The sequence below is a fragment of the Aphelocoma coerulescens genome, chromosome 2 (assembly GCF_041296385.1).
Source record: "Aphelocoma coerulescens isolate FSJ_1873_10779 chromosome 2, UR_Acoe_1.0, whole genome shotgun sequence".
Lineage (NCBI taxonomy): Eukaryota > Metazoa > Chordata > Aves > Passeriformes > Corvidae > Aphelocoma > Aphelocoma coerulescens.
In genome coordinates this window covers 72513476-72528159 of record NC_091015.1, presented here as the reverse complement: position 1 = coordinate 72528159, position 14684 = coordinate 72513476, and the positions used below count along the sequence as shown (strand labels likewise).

The 14684-nt window shown below is 38.0% G+C and overlaps 1 protein-coding gene across 6 annotated transcripts in view; it reads left to right on the top strand.

The window, feature by feature from the left end:
- The window catches only part of CDKAL1 (CDK5 regulatory subunit associated protein 1 like 1), a 383689-nt gene that overhangs the window by 354898 nt on the left and 14107 nt on the right, over positions 1–14684 (top strand). The gene's annotated exons all lie outside the window — the stretch shown is intronic.

The following is a 14684-nucleotide window of genomic DNA, read 5'->3' as shown; positions in this document are numbered from 1 at the left end:
GTTGTAAAAACTGATGGAGTGTGAAATGAAAATGTGTATCACATTTCTAAGCATCATTTGATGTCCTTTCTCCAGCACTGTTGTTAGGATCTCCAAAAAATATGTAGCACATGGAAGAAGGATAATTGGCAGTTTATCAGCCACATTACTGCTTTTACAGTAAATTGCTGACAAGTATTAAAGTATATACATACCCTTGTTTATGTTCTAAGTAGTCACATTTAAAATACATCATCAAGGCATACCTGAGGTGACCAGTGTTAAGCTAAGCTCCCTGGTCTCTTGGATAAGCCTGGCTGTGGAAATGTAGAGCAGCAATAATGCACTCCCTGTAATGCACCTACTGTAATGTGTTCAGCAGATCATGACACTTAAGCACAAACACATTACTAAGCTCTCCATTAATATTGTCTGTGTGTATGCATATATTGGCCTGATAAGGGTCTGTAAGAGATAAAAAACAGCCAAAACCTTCAAATTGTCTGGTTGGACTGTGTAGCTATTTAAACACAGCTGATTTTTTCATCAGAACATTTTTTTTTAATAATCTTCTGGAACAGAACCAAGACTGTCATTAAACTGAGTATGTGCTGCCAGAAGCTTGTAGATGGGGACAAGCAAGCAGACTCTTGACTGAATTTTTTTCTGTTAAAAATGAGGGATAAAATTATTAAAATCAAGGATACTGATAATTTCCATAGGGACTCATTGAGATACATAGATCTGGTCCTGCCCTTTGGATAGGCATGAACAAGTACTTGGAATTCCCCTGTAAATGGCTGCAGCAAGCAAATGATAAGGCAAATTGCTTTTCCTGACTTTCATGGTTACCAGTGCTCCTTCAAGGGAGTATATTATTTATGATTGGTCCACTGGAAATGTTAGGAACTTCTGCTTAATGGAAAAAATAGAATCTCAGTATTTCAGTAAATGGAACATCTTCAGTACATAGAAGCTGCAGCTGAAAGCTTTTAATCACACTTGGCCAATGTATAATACATAGAACATGAACTGAAATTCTTAGTGGGAAGTTCATCCTGAAAAATCATACATATAAATAGCAACTCAGGAACTTTCTTTAGGTTTCCAGAAAAAAAAAGTCAGTTTGCCACAAAAGTTAGCTTGGGTTTCTGGCTGGCTGCAGGATGCAATTTGAATTGCTCTGTTTGGTTGGACTGCTGGGAAGCACTTCCTGCTGCCTGTGCTCAAGACATATAGTTCCAACTAAAGATGCTTTGAGCAAGACAAAAGGAGCAACGTGAGGGTCATGTGAGCCCTTTATAGCTTGTTACATGCATGGATGGAAGGTTGGGGAAAGATGAAGGAGGCAACTCAGAACGGATGAATTCAGATACTCACTCAAAAGTAGCAAAATATCTTGGATCTTTAATAAGATCCCAAGTGTCTCTGCTAGGTTTTCTGCAGCTTGCAGAAAAAGCTAAACTAAAATCTTGGATAAATTTTCCACTGTGCACACAAATGAGCAAGAATTAAGGTCTGCTTACAGTTAACAGTATTTTCATTAACTTGGATAAGACACAGTGTTTCAAAAAACGTATTCAAAAAAGGTGTTTCAAAATCCGTCACAGCTGTACTTCTGTCTAATAAGGAATGCTCACAAAAGAGTAGAAGCTTTTGAAACTAGTTTTTAAGGAAATTAATCATTTGAGAGCACCATCATGTGAGGATGTCAAAGCGAGTCATAAACTCATCCTAAGCAAGAAGATACTTCTATAGATGCTGCAAGAAGTACTCCAAAGGATCAGAGCTTATCTGCAGATGTGTGCTCTCTTTCTCATCTGATACATAATCCTGAATAATTTTTTCTGACAAATTCAGAGGGAGCACCACAAGCAACATGTGTGTCTGAAGGAACAGTTGTAGGCCTTTTTTTACCATTTTGGCTGCATGACTCTGGCAGCAAATTGGTCCAAAGAAATAAAAGAAGTAGGTCGCCTACTGGAGTCAACAGATTTGACTGAAAAAGAGGGAATGCAAAATGCAAAAACACAATAGACAATTTAGAGACTCCATGAAATATTCACACATTGAATATCTGTGACAAGTAAGGAGGCAAATATGTATAGAATTAATTCAGAGTAATATCAGCGTATGAAGAACACAGCTAATATATATATCCATTAAGGTACTAATGATGTAGAATGTCTTACAGTTATTATATTCTTTAAGGAAAACACTGTAACCAAGTAGATGGGCTTAGAACAAGGTCTTGACATTCAGTAAGGTTAGAGTCTGTGGCAGAATTTGGGACAGGAAGGACAGAAGAGTCTTGGAGTCAGCAGCTTGGGTTAAAAACTGTCAAAGCAATCAGATTTAGTGATTGTAGTGGACATACTAAGTAGTAAAATGCACAAGAATTTGCGAAGGGTTTTTTTATTTTTTACTTCAGCATGAATTTTTTTATAAAAGCCACTCAAAAGAGAGTGCTGTCTCCAAGTTGCAAAATTTTACAGGAGGGTTATTTGGGGGGACAAACACAATTGGAAATTTCAATTGACTGAGATCTACTGTAGACTGACTTGGGTTTAAAATGTGCAGTTGCTGATTTAGTAATAGAACCGTGTTTAGAAGACATACATTGCAGAGGATATATAGGTGAAGGTTGAAGTCAATGAAGCATGAACGCACGTAAAGGCATTTTTTTATTTGGTTCTTGTAAATCTAACATAGGATGTATGTGAACTGGACATTAAAAAGTAGTGGCAGTAACCTTAAAATGAACATTCAGACAAAACAAACTTGTCATGAGTTACTAACTGCAATTACAAATATCAGTGTATAAGTATTTCAAAGCTTTGATCAAGATTTAGTTCTGTGAAGTTTCACAGGAACAAAAAGAAGATATAAATGCTGTAGATGTTACATCCTTTCATTGAGTCAGGCTTGGAGGTGACAAAGCATTAAGGGTGCACTTCAGCATTTTGAGATTCAGAAAAGCAATTTAGCATGTCTTCTATGTTCTTAAGCACTCTGGTAAACTTGTCTTTGAGGACTTGGAGGTCGGTTTGCAATGCACATAGTGTTGAGTATATTATAGTTGGATAATATTTTTGAAAAGTCAGTAGTGTGTGTCAACAGTCTGAATGTAATCTAATTTAAAAAAACATTTTAATATTTGTATTCATTTTATTTGGCCATATTTAGGGATCTTGACTGTTTCTCAGCAGCATAAAGTAAAATACCTAATAAATGTATCCTGTTTACAGACAAACGTTTGCCCAAAACTGATCATTGAAAAAAGTAAGAATCTGCAAGAATATGATCTCTTGTTAAAACCAGAAACAGAGTATGTTATGCTTCTGTACTCCAAAAATAATTCTGGTTGTTTACATATGTTCTGTGACTAGAGGAAAAAAGTAGTGCAAGATGAGAAATATATGAAGAAAAGACCAAAGAGCTGAGGGATAAAAAGAAAGGGCTGGCTACCTGCCAGAGTTGCAATGCATTGCCAGAATCGAAGCCCCATAAGTCTGAGGGCCTTTGGTGGGAAATTCTAATCAGATGGAAAATTAAGGCCAGAGAAAAACAATAATTTTAACAGGCTGTTTAATCCCCAGTCATGATTATTTTATGTTCACAGTTCATGTTTCTATAACGCATCCATGGCTGACTTTCTTTTCAAACAAGTACAGGCACATCTTCCAGGGTTTTTTTTCCATTGGTTTCTGTGATGATATTCTCCATGTCTAACACTTCCCCTGTGAATGGCTTCTGCTGGGAGCTGCCATTTGCACTATCTCCTTTTGTGAGTCCGGGATCTTGGTGCACATCTCTGTAGCTCCCAGGCCTTGGAAATACCACAGTTGGCCTGCTAAGCTCATAGATATTCAAGTCATTGGGATCTTTGGAGGAAATGAGGAATGAGATGCTGGTTTTCAGTTAGCAACCAATTAATTGGTCATTCTGCTTGTTCCTGTTTTCTCCCCCATCCTCACTGCATTTTAACTGCCACAATAACCTGCAGTAGGTTATTGTGGCATTGTACTTCTGGATACTAATGAAGAAGCTTTATGTTCCTGGTCTTCCAGTTAGCCACCAGTATTTTCTAGTTACGTGAGCAAAAGATGACCTTTAAACATTACCCAGCCTTTTTTTCTGATGTTAAGAAACAGGAAAGATGCATATATCAAACACTTCTTTATAGCCTGCCAGAAAGAAAACTCAACAAAGCATAGCTTAAAGGAAACTCTCTGATCTCAGGTAGAAAGGGCACTTCACTTGCAGGCAAAATAAAATGTAGAAGGGGGAAGAAAATGTCTTCTGCTGGAACAGAAATGAAAGAAATCATGTCAGAATTAAGATCTCTGTAGTGGAAACTTCCTTCAAGGACTTGGAAGGAAATGTGGAAGATGTGCATTAATTAATAAGCACAGTTTTTACATGTGCTGGAGTTTCAAAGTGGTGGAAAATTTGGTTCCTGAACAGGAACTAGAGATTAGAGATTTAGGGCAAAAAAAGAATGAGGAAGCAAATTTTAGATCAAAAAATGGCATAGAGATGTGAGTAGAGGAGTCTTTCATAAAATTTCTGTTCAGAAACAGAAACTGTAGAAAGTATGAGAAATGCTAATGAAGGATTGGGATTTCCAAAGAAGAAAGATAAACTAATATAGAGTATGCCTTTTACCTGTCTCAGAAAGGTACTTTGCAAAGAGATCTTTGTATCACAAAGTCCAAGAAAGGGCAATTTGAGAAACATGTGGTGAAGTTTCTATCAAAGAGAAACATACTGACAAAAATAAAAGGCAACGTCTTCTATATAAAGTCATTTTCAAGTAATGCTTTCTGAAAATACAGTGCACTACTTGGTGCTCTTTCATTCTTAGGAACATACCTTTTGGTAACTCAGTTGCACTCTCTCCCACTTTCTGACACCTCTTTTGTGACCAAGCTGAGTTGTCACACCCGAAGGATGGAATGCCATCCAGAGGGACTTGGACAAGCTCAAGAATTGGGCCCATGGTGCAAGGTGCTGTACCTGGGTCAGGGCAATCCCTGGTATCAACACAGTGTGGGGATGAACAGATGGAGAGCAGCCCTGCTGAGAAGGACTTGGGGGTGCTGGTGGATGAGAGGCTGGACATGACCCAGCCATGGGCACTCACAGCCCAGAGAGCCAAACGTATCCTGGGCTGCATCCAAAGCAGCGTGGCCAGCAAAGTGAGGGAGGGGATTCTGCCCCTCTGCTCTGGTGAGACCCCACCTGCAGTGCTACATCCAGCTCTGGGATCTCCAGCACAGGAAGGACATGGACCTGTTGGAGCAAGTCCAGAGCAGGCCACCAAGATTGGAGGGATGAAGCACCTCTCCTATGAGGAAAGGCTGGGACAATTGGGCTTGTTTAGCCTGGAAAGGAGGAAACTTTGGGGTGACCTGATACTGATCTGAAGGGAATCTGCAACAAAGATGGAGAGGGACTTTTTACATGAGCAGGTAGTGATAGGACAAGGGGGAATGCATTCAAACTAAAGGAGAGTAGGTTTAGATTAGATACTCAGAAAAAATTCTGTACTGTGAGGGAATGAGGCACTGGAACAGGTTGCCCAGAGAAGCTGTGGCTATCCCATCTCTAGAGGTGTTCAAGGCCAGGTTGTGTGGAACTTTGAGCAACCTGGTCTAGTTGAAGGTGTCCCTGCCCATGGCAGGGGGGTTGGAAATAGATGATCTTTAAGGTCCCTTCCAACACAAACCATTTTATGATTCAATGATTCTCTGAAAGAACTGATTGTAGGGCTTTTGTGTGTATTAATCTGTTTTATTTAATGTGTTACTTGTATTCCCTGCTAGTTGTAAATAGAGGTCATAAAAGATGGCATAAAATTCTTCTTAATTAATCTTTTTTTCTTACATTTTCTTCAGTTTTTTCATGAAGATCACTATAAAATTAATGCAATAAGAGAAATATTTCCTTTTGAAGAGCAGAGCTCAGTGCCACCTATGGATGTTTTTAAAAAGGACCTTTGGAAGTCTCATTTTTTCCTGGAAAAGGAACAAAAATTTGCCATGTGCTGTTTCTTAGATGCTGATTTTCATGATCTACACGTTATCTGCATGCTGTGTTGGCTTTATTTATTTGGGGATTTGAGTTGACTTGAATTTTTCTTCTGCTTGAAAGCCCATTTCTCGGCTTAAAATTTGAAACTTGGGGTCGATTCTTTCTTCTGGGCAGAGTAAATTTTTCTTGCTGGGCTTAGACAAGCACTTGAATTGCGTGTAGTGGTTGGGGAGCTTTAATCAATACTAATCTTTAGAAACATACTTAGCCCATATCTGTGACAAACACTTGAGATGTAGGTCAGCCACCTTGGGTCGTGGGTATGGGCTAGGTGACCTCTTTGTTTCCAGCCTTATTTGCTGTACTTCTGTGAACATTTTAATGTAGCCATATGATGACTTGCAAACCAGAACAGAAGGCAGTGCAAGTGTGCTGATCCAACACATTTCTCTGCCCTGCTTAGAGGGCTAAAATACGTAGAGGTGATTTAAGACAGCACGCCCAAGACCTGAGCAATAAATGGAAATAGTAATGGCTAGGAGGATTCAACTCGAAGTAACTTTCTGGAGAATAAGAAAAGGTTAAACAGAAATGTTCTACCCCTTCTGCCTCCAGAAGTAAAACTCCAAGTGCTAAAATAGTTCTGCCATTTTTGTGTATTATTTCTAGTACTTAACCTGCTGCTGCTGCGCTGCAAGATCAGTGAGTGGGTTCTGCTCTCTGTTGGCATAAGGAAGTGTGTAGCCATGGCAATTTTAACTGCTTGACACTCCCTGTAATATTTAGGAGTTTCTTTTAAAATATTTCCATCAGATCACTAACAAACAGACTCTTTGGGAAGCATCAGATAGTATTTGTTTTTAGTAATTCTTTATTGTTTAATGTACCAACGTTTCAGTAAGTTTTAACTGGCTTTCATGAGAAAAATATAGCTGCCACAACTTTTCTCATTTTTTATGTTATTTTGGAAGTCATCTACATCCAATCCACAAAAATCATCCAGTAGACTTTTAATACAAAGATAGATGAAAGATATTCAGCCCATGTGTACATTTTGTCTCTGCTTGTAGTATTTAGTCATCCCTTTTCTTTTTATTAGTACTCCTTAGAGCACCAAAAAGCACACTTGAGTAGTATTTCTCTCTCTGTTCCTTCCCTGTCTCTCCTTTCCCTGCAAGCAAACACACAGAGGCACCAGATATTTATGTCTTGAGTGGATGTTATTTCTGTCTGTTCCTCATGTATTGAAGCTGTAATCAAAATAGTCTTTCTACATGAATACTTGAAAGGGACAGCCCAAAAAAGGCACATGGAGCTCATGATACAGCTTTCCCCATCACCAAATGAAAGGTCAGTAGGAGGTTTGGATTTACACATACAAAGTTCTGGAACGTTGAACTTCCGCCTCTTAGAAATGTATTTGTTGCCAAAACCATTGAGGTGAAATGATTCATTACCTTTGAGATTGTTTTGAAGGGCAATAAAAATTACAGTAATGAGATTAAGCTATTTTTTTAACTCAAAACTGTTTTAAAAGTGTATCTAATTTCAAAGAAATTACCAAACCGTGTTAAAGGTAAACTGCCATTTCTGTATCCTTTAATGCTATTACATGTTCAAAATTTTTATTAGATTCTGAGTAGATTAATGGATTTCTAATAGTCTAATAATCATTGTGTTCTTGCTTATTCCCTTTATGATAATGAGAATTGCTAAGGTACACATAAATTTTGCAAGTAGCTTTTTTTTGTTGTTCTGACAAATCCACTGAAAAAGCGTTGAACTGATCTGGCAATATTAGGATTAATTGTGAGTTATAGTAGGATACCCAGATCCATTTTTAATCATAATTTCTCAGTCAGACTTTTATAATATTTGGGCATAGTAATTTATGTTTGTGCTTTTAATATACTTGTTAGAGATTAATTAGAGCTTAGAGATTTTTTTTTTTAAGTTTGTGGTGTCAAGGGTAATAAGGAAGAAGGGTAAGAATAAGGGGAAAAGGCTTTTCAGTAAGAGAAAGAAACAAATTTTGTAAGGTTTTGTCACTACTAAATTATAGTTGGAGAGATGTCTGCATATAAAAATTCAAAGGCAAATTTGCAGGAGCTATGTCTTTGACTGAAATTAAATTGCAGTTGAGTAATAAGTTCTATTTGATGGCTACACTGGAGAAAAGGTATCTTAAAATATTCAAATACCATACTTAAGTGAAGTGAATGTGAAATTCACAGCCTCAAATTTAGTCCAACAAGGATATATTCCTAACTACACTAAAATATCCAGAGAACTTACTGTGACTGTTGAACACATTGGAATGATTGTATGCTCAAAGACAGTCCCCAGAATGTTGTAGCATCTAAGCAAACTTAGAAACTGGTGCTTATTCAAAGGTTACATACAGTGACTTTGTGTTTGTGCAGGCTGTATTCCACATCAAATTTAACATTTCCTTCAGATCCTTTATCATGCCATTAGCAATTAAAGCGTGTTGTTGCAGTTTTACTGGACCAAAAAATAGAAATAAACCCTTGCCCTCCTACTACAACCTCTCCCACTAAGACATTTTTTAAAGGAGTTTTCTCAAACTATGGGGGGAATAATCACTGTAGAAGTTTGCATTCTCTCTTTAAGGAACTTGGCTCAGTGCCTATTAGTTTTCACAGGACCTGACTCTTAAACTGAGCTTTAGGATCAGTTCTTACTTTCAGCAAGTTCCAAAGCAAGCTGTTCCTGTGGGCTTTATCAAAGACCATTAAGTAAAAAGAAACACAAAAAGTACTGGTTACTGAAGTACTTCATTAAAGACAGCTTTACTTGTGGTTAGTGTGCAGTACACCAATCTTGATAACCTTCCTCTGACTACTTCCCATTGTGTATTTAAATTACTTTAAGAGCTCCTCCACCTCTAATTTGTTATTTCAGACCTCAGAACCCTTCTCAAAGATGCAAGAAGATTTTCTACTGATTTATTCTAATGCCAGCCATTCTAGCCAGAAGTTACAACTGGATCTGTTGTAATTGTCTGATCCAGTGCTGGGATGAAGGAATTCTGGATTGAAAGATATAGTCAGGCTAGCATGAAAGGTTATGGTGGTGGTGTGGTAGGAGTATGCATGTTCCCACTAAGGTAAAATTGGTGCTGCATCTGTTTGTAGAGTCCTTTAGGTGTTAAGCCTTTCTTTTTCATCACAACATATTCCAAAGCTTGTTCATAATTTTCACAGGGAGTTGACTCCAAGCGGATTTGCCGGTTGGCATCAGAAACAGATCAAGTTTTGAGGTTCCAAAAGAGTCAGAGGGCTTCAAGCACAGCTTTTCTGTGCTTGAAACTCAAGCCCATGGGATGTTAATGTTTCAGCATATTTACTTTCATTTCTTTTCCTCAAGTCAGGACCACAACTCAGATTTGGTGTAATAATAAAATCATGATCTAGGACATATTTCTTCAATTCTAGATATTTTTAAAAACTGGAATCATGATGATGGAAATATATGTACTGCGGTGGTGCTTCAGCTTTCAATTGCTAAGGTAACAAGCACTGGCATGAAGTCACTTTTAATTAGGATACAGTGGTGTAAGCTCAAAACCAAAGTTCAATTACATATTCATTAATGCCACCATGGTATGAAAGAAATAATATGGATTTTTCTCATTACTTATTGTAGAAAAGGGCTGACAAATCATTTGTAAATTAAAACCAAACATTTAAAAAATTTTTATAAATATTTTTCTAAAAGAAATGTTTTCTAAAATAAATTTTTAATTGTTCTTGGTGATGGCAATCACACAGAATAATTAAGGGCCCAAAGGCAGACCATTTTTGATTTAGATAGCTCATCAACCTATACGAAAATAATTAATCCCAAGCTTCTGGCTCAATCTAAGTCAGCAAATACTATCATGAGTGTTAATGTCACTGTGCTATCAATGTCTTCTTTATGACAACTTTTATTTTGCCTTTTTACCTGGTCTTACCAGTAGAAACCCTGTTTTGTGAGACTTGGCCTATAAAGAAGCCCTCTCCACACATGTGTGAGCATGGGTGAGCATGTTGTCATTATTCCAGTGCAAAAATGGCCAGCCTGTGGTGTGGGACAACCTAAAGAGTTCACCTGGCTCATTTGGTGTTATCCAATGCCCTCTTTTCCAAAGGCTGCCAGGTCAGTGTCATATAAGTGGGAGCATATGTGATGTGTGGAGCAGGAGAGCTCGTAGCTATTAATTACATGATGCATTTCTGTCTGGCCGCATGATTGGCAAGGCATGGCAGTCTAGGCACTTGGTCAACCCATGTGACCTCTCAAAAAGGTTTGACCACCCCAGTACTAAAGCCTGAGATGGATGTGTGATTGATAAATAGTGAAAGGAATGAAACCTGACTGGCTAGAGAGCCAGATGTCAAATGCAAAACAAAAAGAAAAAGCCCCATGGAAATTACTGTTATTTTTCTTTAGTATCAATATAATCAGGGGGTCCTTGACATAATACTATATGAGAAAATTATTCACTAAATGTCTTGGCTTTCAAATTGATGGATTCTTCTTCATACCTGTATATATGTACTGTCACGGAATTTGAGCAAATGCTCCATTTTGAATTGGAGTGGCTTGGAAATGTTTGTGAAAGTACTTTTGATGGAACAAAAATGTGTAGGCAGTACATTCAAGCTCTCTTTGTCAAAAAAAATCACATAGCTACAAAAACTACCTATGCATAATATCGACCAGATGGATTTCTGGTCCTGAGGAAAGGGTCCTGTTATCAGGACTAGAGTATTTTTTTTTTAACTCTCGTCCTTGTTTTGACATGACTTCACATGTGATTGTTAAGTCATTTCAGTCAGTGTGACTGTGATTTATCTTACCCGTATGGAAACTATTTTGCAATTCTCACGTACAAAATCTCTGATAAATGCAGATAATGTAATTATCATACAAAAAGGACAGCTGTGAATATCCATTTCTGACACAGATAGTTTTTTGAAAATACAAGAACTTTAATTTGATGAAATGATGGAAGCAGTGCTTAGAATGACAGGAATTCTTTTCCTCTTTCAGCTCATGTGTCTCTGTCCAAAGAAATGTTAGTTCATTATTTTTTCAGTGAGGAGTGCTTAAGATTCTGTAGCATAATCAGATTTTGTCACAGAACCACAGGGGAAAGCCAGATGTGCAGCTCTTAATAGCTGGAAAGGAATGAATTATACTTGGGGGAGTATCTTGTGTGATGAAAGAAAACTGTTGTAGTGCTGTTAAGCTTTAGTATGGAGACATGGAACATTTTAAAATCCAAACCCATCAATTTGTTAAAGACTAGATTAAGCCCCACAGTTATCATCCTGTGGGCTTGCATTTCTCACCCCTGTAGACAGCTGGTATATGTTTGCCACTTTCAGGTCATCTTCTATTTTATTTGTGTTTTTCTCACTTTTGCATAACTTATTCTCCTGATTTGTGTAACTACCACATGTGATTTGGAGTTTCAGGGGTACAAGTTGGTCAGCAGGATGATGGCATAAAACAGCTCCTTGAGGCTGTGGTTTGCCCTTTCCCTCAGCGGGAGCACTGATTTAGACTTGGGTGAGGGGTTTTTACCAGTCCTTGCTGTTTTCCCACTGTTGAAGTAAGTGAGTAGGTTCAAAAGTTGCTACAATAGGCAGAGATATTGAAATGGTTTGGAGGACACCACTTAGCCAGGAGTCAATTGTTGTCAATACTTGTATTCACTTCCAGACAAAAGCAATAGCAAAACATGAAAGAAAGCTGTATTAAAATATTATGGGCTGTATTCTCACAGACCAGTAGCCTTTTCTAAATAGAGAAAAGTTTAACACTCCTCATTTCTGTGTAAATGCCAACTGTCCTGTGTTTCAGCCCTTTATTAGGTGCTTGTGCAGTATTTTCACACACATCCATGCACAAATTGTTTTCCCCTGTGCACGGAGCTGAGACTGTTCCTTTAGTATCAGAATCTTTTAGGTTGGAAATGACCTTACAGATCATCAAGTCCAATCACTAATCCAGCACTGCCAAGCCACTAAACCATGGCCCCAAGTACCACATCCACACATCTTCTAAATACCTGCTGGGACAGTGACTCAGCCACTTCCCTGGGCAACCTGTTCCAATGCTTGAGAACTTTTTGGGTAAAGAAATTTCTCCTAGTATCCAATTTGATAAGCTTTTGTTAGATATTTTTCCTCTTCATTGTTTGTCATGTAATATTAGTGTCATTACATGCCTTTTAAACCTTGCTTTCAAGGGAGTTACTTATTTCTTTCTAACCTTTACTGTGACCCCCATAACTAAATTTCTGAGTGCTTCGGAAACAGTTGTAAGTTTATGTTTACATTATCCTCCTGAAATGCAGCTTTTGTCTTCCCATTTTACAGATAAAGATGAGGCAGATGTTCGAAGTGTCTGCTAGAAGGTTAGTCTGGAGAAAAAAATTGATGGTGGCCAGTTAAAGATGCTTGGAACTAGATACTTTAAAAATTATTAAAATTTTGTAGCATATATTCAAGCAAGTTGCAGTGGTGACTTTTCAGCATGTAAGACAACTCCAGGGGACGAATAGCAAAGAAAAAGAGGAAATTAGTATTTGTTACTTCATGGTTAATTCCAGAGAAACTGCATTTCTCCTCATGAGCTAATCCTAGGAATTATCAGATACAACCTGACAGAGCACACCGTGTAACACCCGTGTGGGAGAGGACTGAGGTCCAGTGGGTACAAATGGTCAGTATTTGAGCATGACTGAGTTCAAGTCCCTGCTCAGGCACTTCAATCCTGTATAACTGCAGAAGTTTGGTCAGACCACCCTCTGAATGATACGAAGTCTCTCCTGAGGGTAGATATTCGTTCCAGCCTGCAGATTGGATACTTACTGCTCTTTGATGTCTTAGACAGAGCGCCAAGGTGCTATCATGATTATCTAGCATAAAATACACTGCAAGCCAAGAAAGGTTTTTCTCATGTAATCTTTCTTGTGGGGAAGGGCTGACGAATCATTTGTAGTGACTGGGGATAGAGACTGTGTTAGATCAGTTAGGCTTGCTAATCACAGAAAGTAACCATTGTTTGATGTTTCCTTGAGGGAGCCCTCCATTAACTGCAGCTGAACTTGACTGAGTGTGAAATTAAAAAGGAGACCCAGATTTCCAGACACTCCCTCAGGTGCTCAAAAGTATGCTAACTGGCACTGTGGGAGACCTCCTAAAACAACTAAGGATACTTAAAGGAAAGAGGCCATGACAACGTGAAAAGAAAACCTTTGTATTATCACTGAACCCACAAAGTTGGTCAAGATCAGTCACACTGTATTAACTGTTAAATTTTAGGCTTACATGAAATGCTTCTTTTTGCCAGGGTCTGGTTCCAGCTGTGCTTGGTGAGCATCTGCAGTCCGAGGAACTGTAGGTGTTTAATCCTAGGCAGAAAACTCTGTGAAAAGAAATGCAAGAAAAATTGTCGGGAGACTGCATATTAAGGCATTGCCTAGCTTTAAGAAAATGGTTTTAAAACTTAAACTTTACAGACATAAAAGGTTTTACAGGCTGTGTTGGCTTCTGGTGGCAGCTGGAATCTGAGGCAGGAATTGTAGAGATCTGATTGCTGACTTGCATTGTGGCCCTGGAGACACTTCAATCTTTTTTATTTTTTTCCTCTCCCTGTAAAACGAGGGAGGCATATAGATCCCACAGATACCTACAGGTATGAAATTTGAGACTCTGGAAGCTAGTATCATTGCAAAGTATTTAAAATGCTCTTTTTTAACCATGTTTGTTGTCCATGACATTGAAGTGTAAGAAGGGCTATATCCTTTGTCTCTGAGGTTGTTGTATTATATAAGTCTCTGTGGAACATTCCATTTTGATGCTTGGTTCTGTAGTAATAAATGAAAACACCATAAATTCAGGATTATGACATATTCTAGGATTAAGGGGAAGGCTTTAGCCAAGAATATGTACATATATCAGTTTATTCTACTTTGCTCCATGTGAAAGATCTTTGAAATCTTTCCTGCTTTTGAGAGACAATGTCCCTTGAGTAAAAGCAGTATTACTCATTTCACTGTTGATATGTGAATATCATTCGGTTATATTGGTGGTTCTTGTGACATGAATATCGATTTTCAGATCTAGCTGTTCATTTTACTGGGGTACCCTTTCTGATGGAAACCTTTTGTGTCTTTGTCTGTAGCTGCCATTGACCTCCCCATAATTGTCATTGTTGTTTCAAGATTTAAAAGGAAAGCAAAAAGGTGATTGTCTCTGAAAGCTTGTGCTGTAAAAAAAGTATATAATATTTCATTTAATATTCTCATTTGTAGAGCAGTCTTTGAACATTCACATGCTGTCGTTCTTTCATCATCCAACAAAATAAACTGGGAAAATTGTTGTATTATAAACACAACCTTAAAATCTTCATTTAAAAAAAACACCCCAAAAAAACCCCAGTAAAAAATCTCAGTGGTCCTTTAAAGAAGGAGCAAGCTGGAATCCTGTGGAATGATATCTAGTAAGACAGGTCGTAGTATGCACACTGAAAAATGGTATCTAGTGTTACTACAAATTAATGTACATCCTGTAATTCACTGTAATGTACTTTCAAAGCCATGAAGCCTGTGCTGGTGATCTCTAGGAAACAGATTTGTCTGTTAGCCA